The 22849-nt window shown below is 45.9% G+C and overlaps 1 protein-coding gene across 1 annotated transcript in view; it reads right to left on the bottom strand.

Moving 5' to 3' along the window:
• The window catches only part of LOC146867379 (ras-GEF domain-containing family member 1A), a 130943-nt gene extending 110738 nt beyond the window's left edge, over positions 1 to 20205 (bottom strand). The window contains exon 1 of the mRNA XM_085604740.1: positions 20077 to 20205. The gene's annotated coding sequence lies outside the window, so the exon portion shown is untranslated. The remainder of the gene's footprint in view (positions 1 to 20076) is intronic.
• Between the last annotated feature and the right edge of the window lie 2644 nt (positions 20206 to 22849).

Genomic DNA, 22849 nt, shown 5'->3' with positions numbered 1-22849 from the left:
CAAATAGACTTGCAAGCAATAGCGCGCTTTCTCAGGTGGGACCTATAAATGAGCTATATCGCTCTCACCTCCTGCCATGCAAGCTGCTATTGGCAGTGTAAACAAAGCATGGTAACAGTGGTGTTTACTGAGGTATTTTATTTACAAAGTAAATTTTAACAGAGTCTGACTTTTGATTGCAGTGCAGAAGTCACATGAAGGAGAGTGTGGGGGTTAAAGGAGTGGGGTGAGATGGAGAAGGCAGCATCCAAACTGCCCGAATACATATGAGGCTATTTAGATCAGGAGTTAGTGCTAAAATGTGCAAAATGCATTTGCGCCAATGTTAGCTCTAACTCACAATAGGATTGCGTACAAATTGCCCTCACTTCTATGTTTGCACATGGCAGTTACCACTATAGGTTACCAGGGGGTATTTGTCAATGTAAACCTGGGGTGATACCGTAAATATAATTGGCACGTATACCATTTACACAAGTTATTCAACTTTTTTTGCATACAGCCAACAATCATGGACAAAAACGGCCACGATCATGCAAATCACAAATTGTATTTGTGTTTGGGGAGTGGGGATGCGCTACTTAATACTCCCATGGTCCAAATTTGTATTTGTAATTATACAGCAAAAAGTACCTATAAATGCAACCTGTGAATCCATAGCAGGGTAGGTTGAGATTCACTAATATTAATTAGGACTTGCCTTGTCTCTTCATACAGCATGATGTCACATAAACCATTTCTAGCTTGATGCAATTTGATTTTGTACAATATTTTATCCTTGTATATTTTTGCATAGACGCGTATCCACTTCCTCGCGTTGTTTACTCTACTTACCCTGGGCTTTGTTCTAGTATTCCAAAATCAGTACTGTGAGTCTGCCTACAGACAACAGAGTCTAGATGTCCGTGGTCCAATGGTGGCACTGACTTCAGTGAAGCGATAAATAGGAGGGGTCCACAGCGTACATTGGGTGGAGGCAGCTATGGCACATGGTGCTTGCATTCAGGGCCGGACTGGCCATAGCAGGAACCGGACATATCCCCGGTGGGCCGCTAAGGTGGGGGCCAGTTTTGGGCCTCTGGAGGGCCGTTTTTGTTACTGGGGTAGGCAATATTGGCCCCCTGTAACAAAATCGGCCCAAACCAGCCCTTGCAAACTTCTCGGCTGCACGCCCTCTTACTACAAGGAGGGGGGGGGGGCTGAGCAGTTTGCCAGGGCCGGTTTCTGTTCCCAGTCCGACCCTGCATGCATGCCCCACAGACGTGCCCCCAGAGTGACAGCTGAGCAACTGCCAGCATTACAATGGGTAGAGGCACACCTAGTAAGTGACGCAAAGTGTCAACTCAGGAGCAATACAGCAGCATCCCATAGGCATGCTCTACACACAGGCAGCAGGAAGAAATCTTCTGAAGAGTCCATCCACGAAACACGGCGAGCAGTCCTTCATCAGTAAAAGCTCTTAAAAGACCAGGGACGGCTCCTCTGCAATGGCTGAGGAGCGTCGCCCCACTGGCTGGGAGCCAGCAGCAAAAAAAATAAAACAATACTTTATTATCGTTTTATTTTTCAGCCGCTGGCTCAGTCAGCATTTGCTGGAGGTGCGGGTGGGGCCAAGGCATAAGAGGGGAAGGAGGAGTGCTACCTGCACTCCCTAAGTGCTCATGTGTGTTTGTCCAGCCATCTCAGGCTGACCAAAATACACATGTGCACTTACGTTTCTCTAAAAACAGCTGGTTTAGAGACACCCCACAGACTCCCTGACCTGAGCGGAGCATCTTTCTAGCCCACTCAGGCCCATCCCTGCGCCGCTGTACAGCGCGAGCATACAACAGGGAGGCTGTTACGTAGTCACAGTGTCTGCTGGGTCAAGGAAGTACCAGCACTGAGGCGCGCTGCGGGAGGTGGCCGGCAGCAGGTACGTTTAACTTTAAAAAAAAATGTTTTATTATTATTATGGTCCCATGTCCCTGTGCCCTCCTCCTGCACTCCCCCCGCACCCCTTCCCCGGCCTCGCCACTCTTTGTGCGTGGCCACCACCACTATAAAAGACTCCCGCCAGGAGAAGAACCCAGAAGCCATGCTTCGATGCTGGCAGTCCAAGCATGAGAGATGGAGGAACAGTGAGTGCACCGTCATGTAGAGGAGCAACGCAGCCATATTGAGGCCCTTCTGAGGCCACCAAGGAACATTCCACTCAGGTGCATGGGTAACAGGCAGCCAGAGGAAGTTCACCCAGGAGTGACATAGGAGCAGCCCACAGGCATCCTCTGGTTACAGGCAGCCAGGGCCCTGAAGTTATGGTTGGGTGTGGGACCCACAAACGGAAGAAAATCGACAACTTGCCAAAGACTAGAAAAATGTGGAAAGCCACAAACCAAAAAAGCTATGACCTAATGCCCAGCCCCTGCAAGTCAACATTCAGCTCTCACTCATCGGTTAGAAGTGCCTGGCAAATTGCATTGTTGCCTTGTTGCGGTACGTGTTCCCTATGCCCTCCCATAAGTGGGAGGGAAGCAGCCCACAGCATGCACTAGAACCACGCAGCCTGGTGAAATGCTCTATAGAGGCCACCATGGACCGACAAAGGCCCAGCTCAAGACATGTGCTGGTTGCAGCCACCCAGGGTATGCTCCATGCTCCGTGGAGTCCTCCAGGCAGCAACAGAGGATCAGCCCATTGGATGCGGTGCCTACAGTCAGTCATGCAGATGATCTAGCTAGTCCGTCAAGAGAAACAGACTTGAGCGACCACAGGAAGCACTGGTTACTGAAAGCCAGGGTAAAAGTGACAGTGGAGTGACCCACAGGACGATCATGTCAGCGACAGCCCAAGTAATGGGTTTGTAGTGTCTTCCCAGGAGGAACCATGACAGATATCTGGGACTCCTGAGTAATCGTGTCGGCAACTGCCCTAAAGTTGAAGGAGTATGATCAGGGCCACTTGAGTTATGCTGCAGGGGAGGGTAATATTATGCAGCAGGGTTGAGTAAATTATGCACCAAGAAAAGGCAAATTATGCTGCATTACGCGGCACATTTTGTGATAGTATTACTTCATTATTTTGTCATTTTTAAATTTGTTAACATTGGGCATTAGTTGCACCTCATTCGTTGCAGTTTAATTCCAAGATATTGAAATAAGCTACAGAAAGGCGACCAGTCAACCTTTTCAAAGGACCTTCCTCTGCATGGCAGCACGATTCGCTGGATTTTTACTAACTTTTGGACCATTTGAGTTAGAAACAAAAGGGTGTTTTCCCCCCTAACATCTGAAGATTATGCGACAGATGATGTAGAATGTGGCAAATATGGCAAATCTACAATGATGCGAAAATCGCTGCAGCCACACAATCGCATAATTCCAGTGGCCCTGAGTTGGATTAATAGGTATGATGTCTTGATATATAAAACATCTCCATGAAAGAGGCTACATGACAGAAACCCTCTGCATCTAGTCCAGCCTGCTCAGCCACCCATAGAACATAAAACTGCGGTCTATACCTAAAGCCACACATATGCAATAAAGCAGCTTATTCAAAACACCACGTGACTAACGACACAGGGCACTCAGAAAACAGACTCCAAGCTTAGTATGGAATCCTCAAAACTAGAATGTAAATGTGCCCAAATTGTAATAGTGCTGTAAGGCCATACTACTAACATTACAGTGCTTTTTAAGTCTACGTAACATCATATACTAAAAAGAGGAACATCCTGGCACTAAGGTTGCCAGATTTACTCCATGTCACTAAGATCGCAGTGATGTAGCCCTGGGTTTTCTTTTTTATGAACTAGTGTTACCTGGCATGGAAAATGAGAAAAAGGGGGTGCACAGATGAAATAGTCCAATGAGTCTCAATATTGAGTTAAGGTGTACTCTTTATTTCAAAAATAGATTTCAGGTTGATAAAAGGATGGTCAGCCAACGCGTTTCATTCCCTCAAGGGGAACTTCATCAGGGCTGTAACGTAACAAACCAACATAAATATTACATATAAATTAACAAGCACAGGGCTAACAACATACATTGACCACATAATGCGAAAATTATAAAGACTTTTTATGAAAAACATAAAACAACAACCATTTAAAATAACGTACATTAGACGGATAAAAGGTATTTTTCCAATATGTACATATTTACAGAAAGCTATATGTCAAGTGGGAGTTTAGTTAAGAAAAAACTATCCACCTCAAAGAACATTTTTGTGTAAAAATCAAAATGCCCATAACCAACTCATTATTGGTATGCGTCTAATACTCTGATCTGTTATCATCCAATGTGTGACAGGAACATATTGTAAAACCATGAACAGTGAAATGAAAGATGAAAGTGAAAATGATAAAGAGTAAGTAATAGTAGAAAAGAAGAATAAAAAGAAGAGAGTCTGTAGGGAAAAATCGGATATTTGACAGATGAAACAAAAAAAATTGCAAAAACATATTTTAACAGAACACCATGCATACCTTGAGTCAAGTCTGTTTGTTCTGTAAAATTAGACCGAATCTAGAAAGCTTAATGGAGTATAGTATACTTCACTTGTATTGCAAACGTCTGCAAAGAAAGAAGAGAGAAATGGTGTACAGAGTTCTATTAAAGAACCGTGTGTTAACCCCATGTCATGTAGATACCATTAAGAGTTCTAATAGTAATCGTTCTAGAGGCATACACGATTATGGAAACATAAATCACAGTTGAGGTCTACCATATAATGGCTCGCTAGTGAGAAAGAATAAGCAGAGCTATCAATATTACAGTGCCAATTGAGACCTTGGTTCCCTTTGCTGATCAAGAAGTACAAACCGAAAGCATGGCAACAATTTATGCATAACTCAGACCTAAATCACACCAATTAAAACATAACGAAAAGGGGGCTGAGTGTAAGATAACTAGTATAGCCCTCCCATAGTCGTAATGGCCACATACTATACAAATGGCGGGGGGACTCTCCGTATCGGAAACAACTGAAAACGGTGTGATATTCGCAACACAAATAAGTAAGAGCGGGGCGCCGTCCATGTGCCCCCAGTTAAGAATAACTCAAGAGCTGACTCTGTGTGGGTGAAACCACATAAATAAAACAACAGACAATGCCGGACAGCGAGAGCATAGCTGTATGTAACACGGAAAGAACCGACACGAGTGTAATGACCTCGCGCTGCGAAGTGAAACGAGAAACTAATGTAAACAAAAACATAAACCCATAGGAATTAGTTAAAAGGTGTAGGTCACCTTCGTAAGCATAAATCGTGCGTCATCCATCATTTATTAACTTACCGGTAGTCGTGCGGTTAGCGTTCCTGGTAATGCGGCATGTTCCTCGATAGGAAACAGGGAACCCGCCATAGAGTATAAATATACGGAACTCCACCCCCTCATGGGATGATAGCCAATGGCTGTGCGTTTTGTCCCGCAGTAGCAGTCATAATCATGTATTGAAAAATGGGTCGCCATTTCTGAGTGGACAAGTCGGTCCGATAAATACGAGTAATCATATGCATATAAGCGGCAAAACAGCCGCGGAAGGTAATGATAAGAAATACAAGACTAAAAATCCCAAATAATGCATGCATGTGGGCTGTAGTTGTAATAATGGTCCCGCAATAGCGGTCATAAAGATGTATTGAAAAATGGGCCGCCATTTCTGAATGGACACGTCAATCCAAAAAATACACGAGTAATCATCTACATATAAGCGGCAAAACAGCTGCGAAAGGTAACGAAAAGGATTAAAAAGACTAAGAGTCCCAAATGATGCAGGCATATGAGCTATAGTTGTAAAATGTACAAAAATAGCGACTGCACCTCAGGTAGTCCGATCCTAAAAGGCAAATTGCATGTGTCATATGTATGAATCAGACGCCAACCCCTATTTATATTGGCAAGAAATATGTACAAAAATCGCCGTTGTCAAAAAAGAGTGTGACACGAAATGGGCGCAAATGAGCGTCTGTAGCCTAAGGACACACGCAAAGACAGCAAATATACCCGAGTGTGTCCCGTCCCAAGAAGAAAAGCTTCTTCTGTCGACTCAGGACACTTCGCATCTTTCAGGATGATCATCCTTGACTCACAGCTATTTGATTCAATAAGTACGATAAGGTTACATGTGACCCTATGATCGTAGGTAAAGCTGGTTTAAATAGATTTCTACTTTGAAACTTCTATTTTCTAATATGAAGTATAGTTTTACGATACATATTCTGAACTGCCTGATTATTGATGGTGACTCGTCTCTTTTGATGACTTTGTTTTGTTGTGTCTCTCCAAGTATTACTTTTCAGCTAATTAGGGAACTTGCCCTCATCCCTTTATATCATATACGCTTTTCTTCTTGGGACGGGACACACTCGGGTATATTTGCTGTCTTTGCGTGTGTCCTTAGGCTACAGACGCTCATTTGCGCCCATTTCGTGTCACACTCTTTTTTGACAACGGCGATTTTTGTACATATTTCTTGCCAATATAAATAGGGGTTGGCGTCTGATTCATACATATGACACATGCAATTTGCCTTTTAGGATCGGACTACCTGAGGTGCAGTCGCTATTTTTGTACATTTTACAACTATAGCTCATATGCCTGCATCATTTGGGACTCTTAGTCTTTTTAATCCTTTTCGTTACCTTTCGCAGCTGTTTTGCCGCTTATATGTAGATGATTACTCGTGTATTTTTTGGATTGACGTGTCCATTCAGAAATGGCGGCCCATTTTTCAATACATCTTTATGACCGCTATTGCGGGACCATTATTACAACTACAGCTCACATGCATGCATTATTTGGGATTTTTAGTCTTGTATTTCTTATCATTACCTTCCGCGGCTGTTTTGCCGCTTATATGCATATGATTACTCGTATTTATCGGACCGACTTGTCCACTCAGAAATGGCGGCCCATTTTTCAATACATGATTATGACTGCTACTGCGGGACAAAACGCACAGCCATTGGCTATCATCCCATGAGGGGGTGGAGTTCCGTATATTTATACTCTATGGCGGGTTCCCTGATACCTATCGAGGAACATGCCGCATTACCAGGAACGCTAACCGCACGACTACCGGTAAGTTAATAAATGATGGATGACGCACGATTTAGGCTTACGAAGGTGACCTACACCTTTTAACTAATTCCTATGGGTTTATGTTTTTGTTTACATTCGTTTCTCGTTTCACTTCGCAGCGCGAGTTCATTACACTCGTGTCGGTTCTTTCCGTGTTACATACAGCTATGCTCTCGCTGTCCGGCATTGTCTGTTGTTTTATTTATGTGGTTTCACCCACACAGAGTCAGCTCTTGAGTTATTCTTAACTGGGGGCACATGGACGGCGCCCCGCTCTTACTTATTTGTGTTGCGAATATCACACCGTTTTCAGTTGTTTCCGATACGGAGAGTCCCCCCGCCATTTGTATAGTATGTGGCCATTACGACTATGGGAGGGCTATACTAGTTATCTTACACTCATCCCCCTTTTCGTTATGTTTTAATTGGTGTGATTTAGGTCTGAGTTATGCATAAATTGTTGCCATGCTTTCGGTTTGTACTTCTTGATCAGCAAAGGGAACCAAGGTCTCAATTGGCACTGTAATATAGATAGCTCTGCTTATTCTTTCTCACTAGCGAGCCATTATATGGTAGACCTCAACTGTGATTTATGTTTCCATAATCGTGTATGCCTCTAGAACGATTACTATTAGAACTCTTAATGGTATCTACATGACATGGGGTTAACACACGGTTCTTTAATAGAACTCTGTACACCGTTTCTCTCTTCTTTCTTTGCAGACGTTTGCAATACAAGTGAAGTATACTATACTCCATTAAGCTTTCTAGATTCGGTCTAATTTTACAGAACAAACAGACTTGACTCAAGGTATGCATGGTGTTCTGTTAAAATATGTTTTTGCAATTTTTTTTGTTTCATCTGTCAAATATCCGATTTTTCCCTACAGACTCTCTTCTTTTTATTCTTCTTTTCTACTATTACTTACTCTTTATCATTTTCACTTTCATCTTTAATTTCACTGTTCATGGTTTTACAATATGTTCCTGTCACACATTGGATGATAACAGATCAGAGTATTAGACGCATACCAATAATGAGTTGGTTATGGGCATTTTGATTTTTACACAAAAATGTTCTTTGAGGTGGATAGTTTTTTCTTAACTAAACTCCCACTTGACATATAGCTTTCTGTAAATATGTACATATTGGAAAAATACCTTTTATCCGTCTAATGTACGTTATTTTAAATGGTTGTTGTTTTATGTTTTTCATAAAAAGTCTTTATAATTTTCGCATTATGTGGTCAATGTATGTTGTTAGTCCTGTGCTTGTTAATTTATATGTAATATTTATGTTGGTTTGTTACGTTACAGCCCTGATGAAGTTCCCCTTGAGGGAATGAAACGCGTTGGCTGACCATCCTTTTATCAACCTGAAATCTATTTTTGAAATAAAGAGTACACCTTAACTCAATATTGAGACTCATTGGACTATTTCATCTGTGCACCCCCTTTTTCTCATTTTCCATGTTGTATTGATCTGGAGCACAGTAACGCCACTCAGCGGCTGGCGTATGGGGTTGATTGCACGACAACTACTTTATATATAGAATTTTTTGAGAACTGATGTGAGGTGCGGCAAGAAGGGCCCGCCGTTGCTGCAGTTGAAAGATTAGTGTTACCTGGCAGTTTACTTCAATTGCTTTAAATGATTGGGAATCAAGACTGCAACTCCCAGAATGCATGTTGTTGTTGCATGAAAACCCAGGACTGGAGGATTGCATCTTTGATGTTATGGAGACCACTGATAATCTTTTCTGGGATTCATGCAGTTTAAAAAAGTGTGACTAGATGACACCATGTAATCAGTACACTTCTCTACGAGTCCCGGGCTTTTATTTAACAAGCTAGTGTCTTCCTTAAGTTCAATGCAGCCAAGTGAACTAAGAAACCTGAAATTAATAAACAGGAAAAGGAATGCAACGTCAGGAAAAGTTGTGACGTGAACACATGGTAGCCCTAAATATGCTGACTTTATTACTGGTCTCTATGTAGTAGTTTACCTTTTTTCACACCAACGCATAGTAGGAGCTTTATGCAAATTATATTGACTCTGTTTTTGTGCAGACACTTACTAGAAATTTAAGCTGGTGGTAAGTGTCCTTGCAGTATATATAAAGAGAGGCATTAACAGGCCTAACAGGTGCAATACTCATTAACATAACTTATGCCGTCACATCTGGATGGCAATAATGCCCTGCGCCTTGGCCTCCTAGACTCTTTGCTGGCACCCCTTACAGGCATCTTAGATGATTTAGCATATTGGCTACCCTTGCCAGCCCTCACCATCTTCAAAACCAGATGTGCCATCTACAAACATTCACAACCTGCATCCCTGGTTATCTTGCAGACAAGCTCACCATTTCTGGTGACTCAACGACACTTGCAGCCAGGATACAATCAGACTGCAGACTAATAAATGTATAAAAGAAACACAAAACAACATGCCTTTTCCACCTCTACACCCAGGATCTAGAACAACACCCCTGTATCCATCGGACCACCCCAACGTAGCTCCAATTTAGGAAAGAATTGAAGACGCACCACTTTGAAGAGGACTGCATCACAGTGCATTAACCGTCCACAACTCACCTATCTCTCGGCTGCATCCTTGCTTTTTTGGGTGTTTTTTTTTTAGAGTTTTTTATAGCGCGAACTAGACCCGAAGATATCGGGTATCAGAGCGCTTTACATAGCACCAGTTTCGTTACACATGGACACATTCATTTTTGTTACGCATGGGGAGATTAAGTGATTTGCCCAGAATCACAGGATGTTGAGCGACGTAGCCGAAACTCGAGCTTGGTTCCCCAGCTTCGATGTCGACCGCTCTAGCCATAAGACTACATCCTCTCCCCAGAGCTTTTGATCCTGTCTAGCGCTCCGTTGCCTATTGACTAGGTTCATGCTATACAAACATCAGGCACAGACATACGCAACCTGAAACTTTTATTTGCACCTGGCTGTTTTGAACAGAATAAATATACTTTTTCAAAAGTCACAGCCAGGGGCGTTGCTTCGGGGGTGGGGAGGTGGGGGGGGGTGTTTGTGGTGTTAATTACAACCCCCCTAAAAAATGTATTCTGTAGTAAATAGTTTGGTACAGTTGCGTTCAATCGGGTATTGTGAGGTATCTGTCGAATTTCGGCCTGGATTTTTACATGTACACACTGACAAAAACACACAACACACACACACACTCTCTCTTTCCCTCTCACCTCTGCCTTAAAACTTGGTTAGTTTGAAAAATAGTGTTTTGAATACCCCTAACAATCTGCACTCCTCTTTCTTTCTACTGCCTCTTAAGCTCCCCCTCGTTCCATGCTTCATATAATGTATTTTAACAAAATATGCCAGCGTGATTGTCGGGAAAACTGAAGCTTTATTCCCCCCCCAATCATACTGATCAAGCTCCCTCCCTGGTCATAGCTTCTGAACTGAATACAGAACCGCGGGTAACTTTACAACCAGAACATCAGCCATAGTAGCGCGAGAGCAGGGACTGGGCTGGAGAGTGGCACGGGCCAGGGGTCCAGAGCAGATGGGCAGGCTGGTGGGGTGGGGGAACCTTTCCTGCCTCTCTGTCTACAAACACTTCTTCACATTCAAGAGCAGCTGATTCTGGTATTCCATTCTATAACTTACTCCACTCTCTGTGGACTTCACACATGCTTCCTTCTATGAATGCTATTGAAAAACTGCACAAATGTCCATCAGCAGCTGCTGCCCCGTGCAGACTGGCACCCCCCTGTAGCCCCCCGAAGCCCCTCTCCCACATACCATGCATTGCCCAACCCATTAATAAACCTTTCAAGTTCACATTCTAGGATTTGGAAGAGTCGGTTTTCACAACAGGGGAATATCTGTATACAGGGGCGTAGCTTCAAGGGGGAGTTTGAGGCGTGTCACCCCCCAAATGCATTCTTGGCCTGAGAGTTGGGTCTGGGGGCCCTGAGTCGGGTCTGCTATGCCTTTGCTGGTTTTTCTAGCGGTCCTCATTTGACTGAAAGGCTTTAACATGTTTATTTTTATCAGGTGCTTAGACAGAGGCCCAAACAATCTCGGTCACTCTTCAGCATGCTGTTTTTAGATGATACATTTGTGATTCACACCCCTCGAATCTCACTCACCTAGCTAAGCCCCTGTCTGTATAGTGTGGTGGGAGTGTAATATAGCTGGTGGGTTGAAGCAACTGCTGCAGTAGCCTACAAGAAGCTGAGAGCTTTGTTTCTGACTTTCAGCGACTCTGTGGTGCATGACTGAATCCCATAACATATAAGTTATAAAAACAGAGGTTACACCTAATGTTACGAAACTAAAAACCAGCAACAAGTGCTATATAAAATTGTATAGACATGTGGAGTGTGACAAAATCAAAAGGAGAAGCAGTGCTGCTCTGTGGGCAGCTTCAATTCCCCCACTTAAAATAAAATACGTAAGTCATAAGTCAATTTTATTGTATGATTAATTAAAACCTTTACAAACAGTAACAAGCATTGGCATAGCCAATAGGTCTCGCTTTTGGGACCTTATAAGTATTTAGTTATGCAGCACAATATCCTTGGTGCAATAACATCAACTGTTGCATGGCTAAAAACGTATAAGGTCCCAAAGGCGAGACCTATTGGCTATGCCAATGCTTGTTTTTAGATGCCTAGCATGCAGTTTTAAATGTAGGCTGGTAAGAAAGGTGCCAACCCGAGGGGCAAGGTCTAGAGAGAAATAAGATAGGAAGAGAGGTGAGTTATAATGAGATACCACAAATAGAAAGGTGAAGCACATAATGACAGGTCAGGTAAACAAAGTAGCAGGTAGAGCCGGTGGGATGAAAAATAGAAAGATATGAGAAGTAGAGAGAAAAGAGGTGCAGATGAGGTAGAGATATGAGGCTACTACAGAGGAAGGGCGAGGGAGAAGTAGATAATGGTGAAATAGGGAGAGAGAGACAGAGGTAAGACAGATGTATTAAACGAGCGAGATATTGGAAGCTGAGAGAGTGAACGGAAACAGTGAAGGAGATAGAGAGATGAAAGCAAAAGGAGTGATAGATGGAGTGGAAGAGGGAGAGAGAGCATTGTAGAGAGAAAGAAATACAATAATGGGAATGGTGAGGGAAAGAGGACATCAATAAAAAGAGAGACATAGAAGGCCAATAGGTGAGGTAAGAGAGAGGCTAATGCAAGCAAGCACCCCGGGTGTGGTAAACCAATGTGTGCTTCCCAAGTTATAACACAAGCAGAAAACTCATGGCTGTGCAAACATCATGCTTGACTCAGACAGACTGCCTGCAACAAGGGTAAGAAACAATGCAGCCACCTTGCATAAGCGGAACAACCAGAACAGGTAATAATGCAGGTGAGCACCAAGCAAGATAAGCAGATATACAACACCATGAAGGGTTTAAAAAAACACTAACCATCCACTGCACATGAATATATCCATTTTTTGTACAACTAAACAATCTTTTACTCATAGATCGGAAGAGTGGACAGGACCTCCCTTGCAGGTGAGCACAAGCATTCCCTGGCAGTGAACACATGCACTAGGAGCATGGACAAACCATCCCTAGCAGGCAAGCACCATAACAGTTCAACCTGAATGATATTCACAGGAGATGTGCATTTAAGGGCGAGGGGAAGACTGCAGTGAGGGGCCAGAGAACATTTTCCAGGGCTGTGAACATTCTCAGCTTAAAAACTGAACTGCTGTGCACGGAGAGTTTATTTGGGCTAGGTGTATTGGGCACACAGAACTCTTCGACTGTGCATCTCCAGCATGAGCACCGTACAAAGAGGGTGTGTGTATGAATGATAGACGTGGCACAGACATATCAATCCATCAGGAGTTGGTAAAGCACAACTACGCACCAGTCAGGGTCTCAAGGTGCTGGGTCACCCCCTCACATGAGCTAAATGACGGGTACAGACAAGCCATGCCGATGCTAATTGCGAGTTTGTGCATCATGTCTGGGGCTTGTGTGGGTATGCACATACAGCATGTAACCGATGGATCAAAGTAAGATCGCCCACAAGGATGGAGAGCAGAGCAAGCACAATGTAGATGAATGAAAAATCTTTACCTGAGCAGTTAAGTACAACCATTGCAACTAAAAAAATATGTTAAGGAGGACGACAAATGTAAGTCAATTCATCCAGGCATTTGTTACAATCATAAAACCAGATAAGAACTAGGATTATAAAGTCCAGGGCATCGACAAAAAAAATTCATACGCAGCTTAAAACTAAAAACACGTACAACAACAATATCGAAGCAAGCACAATGTATGAATAGCGCCGTCACACCTCACGCAGTATGCGCACAAATAAAATGGACAGACAACTCTCGCAGATATGTGGGATGGAAACACCTAACAGCGTGTACATGTGGGAGGCCAAACTAAGAGAGCATGTGCAGGAAAGAGCACCACAATGATCCTGAATAAGACACTCTGAGCAGCCCTTACATGCAGCCAAGTAAGGGAGAGACAGTCACCTGCAGGCTGAGCGTATGCAGGGAGATCACAGATCCGTCATATTTTGGAGTCTAAACATTTGTAAACACAACACAGTAATTCCAGATGAACATCAAGCATTGGAAGATAACAGAGACCGGCCCTTCCAGGCAAGGATCACGCAGGACGACACAAATCATGCTTTACAGGTGTGTATTGCACATGGGGAATAACACGGCCTGCCAAGTGGGTAATGGACATCACACTGAGCGCTCAATTGGGGCACAAATTGCCTCCCTTTTAAAAGTATGACAGCGAGTTTCAGCCATGTGGGAATCACCATAGCAGACTAGCGCCTGCTGTCAGACGCCAGCACGTGCATGAGAGAGGGAGGCACACATGCAGCCTCGCTGGGCTGTGTATGAGCTTCACAGCTTGCTCTTTCCCAGCTGCCAAAGCAGCATACATAGAGATCATGTCTGTAAACGCCGGGAGGGAGCACAAATAGACCACCCCGGCTGGGAAAGAGCAGCCTGCACACTCAGGGAGGTGTCTGCGTGGAGGCGCGCAGGGCTCGGGCATGCCGTCCCCGCGGGAGGGAAAGGGGAGGGAGGGTATGCAATGAAGAGGGAGGGTACGCATGGCGCAAGAACCGGAGAGGTAACAGGAGTCTTAACATAACGGTGACAGTGAGGGAAGAAACTGATACCACAGGGTGGCAAATACATGCAGCCACCAGACTCTAATGTGTTATCGTGCGCAACTGCACATGTGGAAAAAACAATCCGTGCACATCATGATTGCAGAGCATTATTTCGAACAAACTACCAGGCGTGGTTGCCCTTTAGGGTACACACAGCACACATGTCAGCCTTACAAAGTTAAAATGAGTAGTAACGGGTGCAGATGGGAGGCGTGCACCCCTTCCCTGACAGCGCCTTGCATAAAGGTATTTTCTGATGTATTAATGAACTACGCATTTGCACCTGAGAAGCGAACCAGCAGCCGCAAACCAGCAGCCCTGCAGCTTCCAGTGGCGCGCACGGCAGTGAAAGTGACGCGGCCGCACAGCCGTCAAAGTGAAAGTGATCGCGATCGCGGGCTGTAAGGGTGCCCGCGAGCGATGCACTTAATGAGCAATGACGAGAGAGGAAAGCCAGATGGCGCCTCTGCTCATAACTGTGCGCGTAACCGCACGTTCTAGACCACACACAAAGCTGTGGACGGCTTTTTAAAGCCCACTCACTAAATGTCTCGCCAGTGCAGCGCATGCGCTGGCTCAGGCGAGACCTAAAAAGCATTGGAGTGTACTGCATTCAGATAAAACCATTCGATAAAAACATTGTTAAGTAGCCACAAAGAAGATTTGGATGGGTCTTGTTTTCCTAAGAGTACGAAACACAGAACCATAGCGAAGTTGACCTTTATGGATAGGTTTTAGCAGTAGGCCTAATGGCACAAAACACAGAACCCAGACCCAGCACTATACAGGTCTGAAAAAATAAAATACAATAATATGTTGTTTTTTTTGTATGGTGTCACTATTAACCAAAAGCACTCCCTGCATTTACATCATGAAGGATAAAGGGCTGGGACATTCCGTCCGGCAAGGTCGAATCTCTGGGCTGCAAAGCGGCGGCTGGCTCAGTTAAGCGTGGTAAGGAGGTAGGGCGCGGCGGGAAAGCCGACAGACGACGGAAGAGGTAATACTTATTTATTAAATCATACCTATTCCGTCATCTATCGACATTCCCCCATCCCATCCCACCACGCCCCGCCTCGCCCACCCTACCGCTTCACCGCGCTTACCTGAGCCGGCCGCCTCTGGGGCTGCAGCTTGCACGCATCAGTGCATCACAACACCATATTGCGAGGAGCGAAGCAGCTTTCATGTGCTCCAGATCCCTCCCAGAACACCCTTCCACCTAAGGGTGCTAGATTGAAAGTTCTTAATTTGAGCAGGTGGTCGCAGGTGTGGCCCACAAGCACTCATTTTTGGGGACAGGCACTTATTTTTCTTCAACAGGCTTTGATCCAGAGCAAGGAAGAGAAACACAAAAGGGAGAAAGGAGAAGGAAGAGAAGGATGAGAAAACAGTCACAAAGAGGGAAAGCAGGAATGGAAAAGAACCTGTAAAAGTGAGATAAAGAGGCATGGTGTGTCTGGTGGTGGATTTGTGAGGCATGGGGCGGAGTCGAGACTACGCATACACCGTCCGCGGGATTCTAGGCAAAACTAGCACGCATTCTATCGCATATTAAGCACTGATTCCACGCAGCATTGAGCGCCCACCTTCCCTCTTCATGGCGCTATAAACACAGCTCCATAAATTCATAAATGAGCTTTACAGCTTGAGTGGAGGTGACGCACTACACGTCTCAGTCCCCAGTCGACAATTCGGAGTAAACCGAAGTAACCTTAAAGCCTGGCCCCCCCACGTGGACAGCTGTTGCAGGGAGCAGCAGCTGCAGTGCGCAGGGAGGGCGCCGGCGAGAAGCACACGCACGCACCATCAAAGTTAGTAAAAATAGATTTTTGGAGCGGGGCTCGCGCTTCATTTACATCTTTTTTGACCAGTGACTATGCAGCTCTAGTCTGTAATATTTGTTTTTGTCAACGCCATTTCTCCCGCCATTCACCGAGGAACAGAGCGTTTTTCATCGTTTTTTTTTTTTTTTTACACTGTTGTGTTCTGGTTTTACAGATTTCAATGACATCAATGGTCAGAATCAGCACCACGGAGAGCGAAAAAAAATGGAGTATTTCAGGTTCACGGACACGGAACACTAGCACGTCTACTACAACAACCACGATGATGATGATAACAGCTCAATGAAGGGCTCAGCTCGAGGGCACCGGCAACCAAAGCCCTTGACAAGTCTGACCATCTATAGTTACAACAAGTACAACAGCTATCAAGATGTCAACAACCTCCAAAACGGGGTCTGAAAAAGTAAAAGCAAAGAAGGGCAAGCGATTTGTGGAGAGCTGTAGACTCCCAAAGGAACCTTCTTTCCAACTGGCTCGGCTCCTTGGCTGACAGCCGGGCTCCCTGGCTTACAATGAGACAGTTACGCTCCCTGGCTGACAGCGAGGCTCCCTGGCTGACAATGAGACAAGGACTGACAGCGGGGCTCCCTGGCTGACAGCTGGGCTCCATAACTCACAATGAGACAGTTAGGCTCCCGAGCTGACAGCGGGGCTCCCTGGCTGACAATGACTGACAGCGGGACTCCCTAGCTGACTATGAGACAGTTACGCTCTCTGACTGACAGCGAGGCTCCCTTACTGACAGCAAGGAGCGAAGTCTGACAGTGAGGTTAATCCTGAGGCTCCCTTGTAACAGCGAGGCTTCCTGCCTGACAGCAGGATTCCATGGCTCACAGTGGAGATCTCAAGATGATAGTGGGGCTGATTGGCTGACCTTGGGGCTCCCTGACTGATAGTGGGGCTGATTGGCTGTTAGTGGGGCTCCCTCGCTGATAGTGGGGCTGATTGGCTGAAAGCGGGGCTACTGGGCTAACAGAGGGGCTGATTGGCTGAGAGTGGGGCTCCCTGGCTGACAGTGGGGCTGACTGGCTGAGAGCAGGTCTCCCTGGCTGAGAACGAGGCTCACAGTGGGGCTCCCAGACTGATAGTGAGTGTTCTTGGCTGACAGCAGGGATCCTTGGGTAGTTTCTTGGACAGCTGGTTTCCACCTGAGCTCCTTGATTAGATATTGTATTCTTTGCTACCGGCTGGGCTGATTGGGTATCAGAAGGGCTCCGCTGCCAGAAGTCCTGCTCATGCCTCACTAGTTAAGATTGCTTGCACCTCGAGCATAACTGGGTTCTGTGACTCCCATCTGGGCTCCTTGCCATTCAGATGCGCTCCTTAGATACTGGCTGGGCCACTAGCGGAACTCTCTGGTTTCCAGTTGAGCTCAGAGGGTTTTACTTGGACTTCTTGCTTACCAGGTACATTCCTTGATTACTATCTGGATTCAAGTGCTTCCCAATGGGCTTGCTAACTACCAGTTCGATTCCTTGTCTACCAACCTGCCTCCTTAACTGCTAGATAGGGCCGGCTTCCAACTGGGTGCACCGGTTTCAAGGTGGCTGCCAGCCTGGCAGTTTCACTAATGGCTGAACTCACTGAATTCCAGATGGGTTCCTTGGCTGCCATCTAGAAAATTTGGCTCCAAGCTGGACTCGCTGGTAACCTGTTGAGCTCCTTGGAGGCTAACTGGACTCCTTGGCTATAAGTTGGTCTTCCTTAGTCCCTGTAGTGCTCTGAAGAATCCATTGCTTAACACAGCACTTTACAATAACTATCAATAGAGGGTGGACTTCTTTGCTGCCAATTTGTTCCCTGGTTTCAATGGGCCCCTTTGAGACCAAACCTTGTATTTGTATCACTAGTTGTGCTCTTTTGCCATTAATTGGGCTATCAGTTCAGTTCCTTGGCTACCAACTAGGGTCACTGGGTTTTAGTTGACCTCCTTGTTTACTAGCTGTGCTCAATAGCAAATGGTTCAGCTTCTTGCGTACCAACTGGGCTCACTGACCTGCAATTCAGATCATTTTCTTACTAAAAGTACTCCCTGCTTAACATTTGCATTTACTGGTTACAAGTTATGCTTCTTTAATACCACTTGAATCCTTGGCTACCGACTTGGCTCCTTGACCACTGACTATACTCAATGGCAGCTTGATGTTGAGCTCTTTGGCCGCCATTTGCTCTTCCCGTTGTCTGTTGGGGTTCTTGGTTTCCAGCTGGGCTTGGTTATCCATGGAAGTCCCTAGTCATCAGGTTGGCATCTTGGCTACCAACTGGTCTTATTGGCTTTTATATCAATGGAATTGCCATTATCAGACCTCTTTGCCATGACTTGGCCTCCATGGTTTCAGGGTAGGCTCCTTGACCATCGGCTGAACTCTCTGGCTCTATGTTAGGCAGACTGACTACTATCTGTGCTCTTTGGGTGCCAATCAAGCTCACTGGCTATTGTTTGGACTCCTTGGTCAACATTTGGGCTCCTGTGGTTCCCCCGTTCCCTTTTCTTATCCCTTGTAGTGTCCTGATGCATCCATTGGTTACCATAGCTCATGACCCAAACTCTAAATAAAAATTAGATACAAATGATCAGACGTTGAGCTTCTTTGCTAGCTGTGTAGTTGCTTGTTGTGTTTCGTTGTTATAGTCTAATTGCTTTTATGACAATTTCTGTGCTGCTTGGTCTCCACTTGGCCTCACTGGCTACCAGCAAGATTCAGTGATTACTAGCTGGGCTTCCTTTTGGCCCCTTGGCTACCAATCTGGCTCTGTAGCAACCAGTAAGGTCACTTAAGTACTGACTGAGCTTACATGTTTCCAGTTGAATTCTTTCACTGTCATTTGTTCTTCCTGGTTATTGCCTAGGCCCATCAACTACTAGTTGTACTCATTCCCTTCCATTTACACTTAGAGACAATAATTGGCCTTCTTGGCAGACATTTGGTTCCCTTGATTAAGAGTTGGGTTTCTTGGCTACCTGTCATATTGCTTTACTGTATATGAGATATTTCAGTGTCTGCAGGGTCCATTTGCCACTAGTCGTACTCCTTTGCTAAAACCTGGCTTCTTGGTTACCAGCTTGCATTCTAGTTAAATCCACTTGCCATCAACTGGGCTGCCTGGTAAACAGCTGAGCATCTTAGCTACCAGTTGGGATATTTTGGTACCAGCTGGGTTCAAGGACTACCAACTTGGTTTCTTACCCATGAGATGAGCTGCTTGACTACCAGATACTTTTTAGTAAACAATTGGGGCCCTGGTTACCAATTTGTCTACTTCACCAATACAGACAATTTATGTGTAAATCAAGTCTCTGTGTAGCCGTACCTTTACCCTACTCCATTTCGCTCCCCTCCACCAATCTAGACCCCTCAATTCCTTCTAGCCGGGATCCCTGCCCCTCTATCTGTCTACTCATTCCTTCTAAAATGTTTAGTTACTCCCTATAACCTGGTCCTCCGTTCCATCTAGCCAGTGCCATAAATTCCCCTCTAGCATAGAGGGGAATCTATTATTTCCCCTCGGTTCCTCTATGTTGTGGATTTTATCCTCAGCGCCTCGAGGCGACATTTGGAGTAAAGCGCTACATCAATCACCATTTTAGAAAGATACACTAACCACCACTGACAGGTAATCGCCCATACTGTGTCGACCACCTTGTATGAAAACGAATTGTTTTTACGCTCCTACGGAGGACACTGCCCTGCACGACGGTAACACGTGTCACATTACCCAAGTCTATGGTCCTCACTTCGTTCCCCAGATGCCCCAATCCACGTCGCTACCGAGAAGCTCGAACCTGTGAATGGCGGGCTACAAGCAGATCTCCGCGGCAGGTGCATCAACTCACTGAGCTATGTGACCGCCTTATGGCCAGGCTCTGTTTGAGGCTCCTTACCTGCATGCCACGCCGGGTCCACATGCCGACCCTGTCCTGAGAGCCGCTCCTCATGTGTCCGTGCCTCCGGAAAGGACGGGAAGCCTTTCCCTGTGCAACACGCTCCGTCTCCCCAAATCACCTACCTCGCAGCCCGAGCATGTCAGTGACGATCCGCCGTAGGCAGCCAGGTGGAGCGACCAGTCCCCGGAGATCCGCCGAAATAATCCGAGTGGTAGCCAAGAACCGCGCACAAGCTCGTAACCCCCGCTCGCTCCAGCGGATGCAAAGAAGAAAATATCCAGGGAGACGCAGCAACCGGCGAGAGCGCCCCTTCCTTCTGCCCGAGCTGGGTGGCAGCGCCTCTCCTCCCTCGGCAGGCAGGAGCGGGGAGGGAGGGATGATGGTGGGGGGCGCGCCGAATCGGTTTGAGAGGGGGGGAGAAATCCGACTCAACCTCCTGAAATCTGACACAGCCCCTTTCCCCTAAGCTCTGGCGCTGACAGAGCTGCCGCAGCAACTCCCTTACGTGTATGTCCTCGTGGTGGTCGCCGGCAACGCGCGCGCAGCTTCCGATGGGGACCAGGGGGAGCGGCTGATGGCCGAGTCCCTCAGTCGCATCCTTCTGGGAAGCCAGGGGTCGGATTGAAGATGATGAGCTGGTGTGGGCACGCTTTTTAGTCTCTTATTAGAAATATAGCGGGCCCACTGAGAGTCAGCCCATAATCTGGAAAATGAATACATTTATTAATAAATACATTACATTAAAAAAATGATGGGGGCAAAGTTTGCCTCAGAAGCACGCTTCCCACAGCTACCTAGTCTCGATTCCACATCATGCCTTCCTCCCTCCTCCCTCACTTGCTGCCTCCTACTCGCAGGTTCGTTGTCATCACTAACATCTCCAGTTGTCCCCATTTTCCTGCCTTTCATTTCCTCCTTCTTTCTCCCTTTTACTCTCTCTTGATCTGGGTCTAATAAGGTCTGATTATGAAAAATATGTCCTAGTCCACAAAAATGAATTGCGGTGCCCACCATCTGCAACCATCACCCGAAACCACCGGCACAAATTAAGTACTGCTGAAAGTGCTTATTAGAAGTATAGCAGGTCTAGCGTTGTACCATGCCTGAATGATTAAACTATGATATTTCTTCTGAGAAGTGCTGCCCCGGACCCATCGAAAGTGTGGCGGCCCTGCTAATAAGTGCTTGCCATTCGTGGGTAGCCCCATTAAACCTGAAAGGTTTTCAGGAGCCGATACTTGTCCTCATGGTTTGTCGATCACAACAGCCTGATCTTTAAGATGTTTGTAACAATGTCAAGATCTGAATTTTTCGTTGCCTTTTCAGGGTATCTTTTCCATAACCTCACATCCTCTGCTTGAAACTCGTGCCCTCCAATCCAACTACTGTTGACCTATGATAATGCTGGCTGCTGCAGTGACACATGAGGATGTGGTCAGTCGGCTTAAACTGCCGACCTTGGTGCAGAAAACCAGGGTTCGAGCCTCGAGGTCGCGTCCACATCCTGTGATTCTGGGCAAATCACTTAATCTCCCCGTGCCTGAATGTGTAATGTAAATACGGTGCTCATGTAAAGCGCTCCAATACCTTCGGGTCGAGTTTGCTCTATACAAATATGCAAAAAAAAAAAAAAATTGTGAAAGGGAATGCACCTTCCCCGAACTAGGAGTATCCCGATCCTTTTATAGTTCCGTCTCTCAGAGCTGGTCCGTGTGTAGAGAGAGCGAGAGAGAGAGAGAGAGAGAGAGAGAGAGACAGAGAGAGACAGAGAGAGAGAGGGGGGTGGGAGGGTGAGGGACTTCTGCTCTGCATACCTGTAGATCCATCTTCCTCTTTACAGGCTTTTCATTTTGCAGAAAGTGTATGCTTCCACTGAAAAGGAGTGCTTTATTTAACCCGGCCATGAACAAGGACGAGCTGGGCTCACATGTCCTGCATCAGCCTCCCTCTAGCTAGGCTGCAAAGAAAGGCTGTTTTAACACTCGTTCTGATGTCTGCTGGTGCCCATATCCGCATCCTGCCTGAATATCTCTAGAGGTTTCCTCGTTTCTTGTTCCCTTCACACTACCCCTCCCTCGGCTATTTTTTCAACGTTTCATGAGCAGCGCATAGAGTGTCTAATCTAAAAGAAGGGGGTGCCCCAAGAGAACATATACACGTTCATGTCTACTGTACTGAAGAGCTAGCAGTAAGGACGTTTTATGAAAGGCTCATACAAGGTGCTACCTGAGCAAAGGCCAGCCCTGCTTGTATTGCACTTTTCGCCTTGCGGAAATGATTCTGCTCAATTGAGTAGGTCAGTCAAGGATATGGTACCCACCTCCGTCACAGATCTGGGTTGAATCCATCATCGTTCTTTAGCTCACTTTGCCACCCCAGTTCAGACCCAGCCATATGCAAACCAGTCTTGACCCTGTTCCTTATGGGAACAATCCAGCCCGAACTGCCAAGCCAGGTCTTCCCTGGACCGGAAACAAGCATCCTGCGGTTTCAGGGAAGCACCCCTCATCAGCCAGGCTAGCTTGAATCCAGTGGTAAAGGGAGCAAGGGAGCCACGTCTGGGCATACCCTGCCAACTTAGGGTGAACAAAGCAAACACAAAGAGATGATGGACAGAGCGCTGAATCTTTTCAGACACTCACCCCCAGTCACAGATCTGGGTTGAATCCATTATTCTTCTATAGCTCACTGTGCCACCGCAGTTCAGACCGAGTTAAATGCAAATCAGTCTTGACCCTGTTCCTTATGGGAACAGTCCAGCCCGAAGTGCCAAGCAAAGTCTTCCCTGGACCGGAAACAAGCATCCTGGGACCGGTACTAGCCAGTGATGAAAGCTGGTCTGTTTATCATGAAATGTTACGAAAAGGGCAGCAGACCCGACTTATTTAATGTGAA

This window comes from Triturus cristatus, chromosome 1_2, assembly GCF_964204655.1.
Source record: "Triturus cristatus chromosome 1_2, aTriCri1.1, whole genome shotgun sequence".
NCBI lineage: Eukaryota > Metazoa > Chordata > Amphibia > Caudata > Salamandridae > Triturus > Triturus cristatus.
The sequence above is the reverse complement of the archived record's forward strand: the minus strand, read 5'-3'. Positions and strand labels throughout refer to the sequence as shown.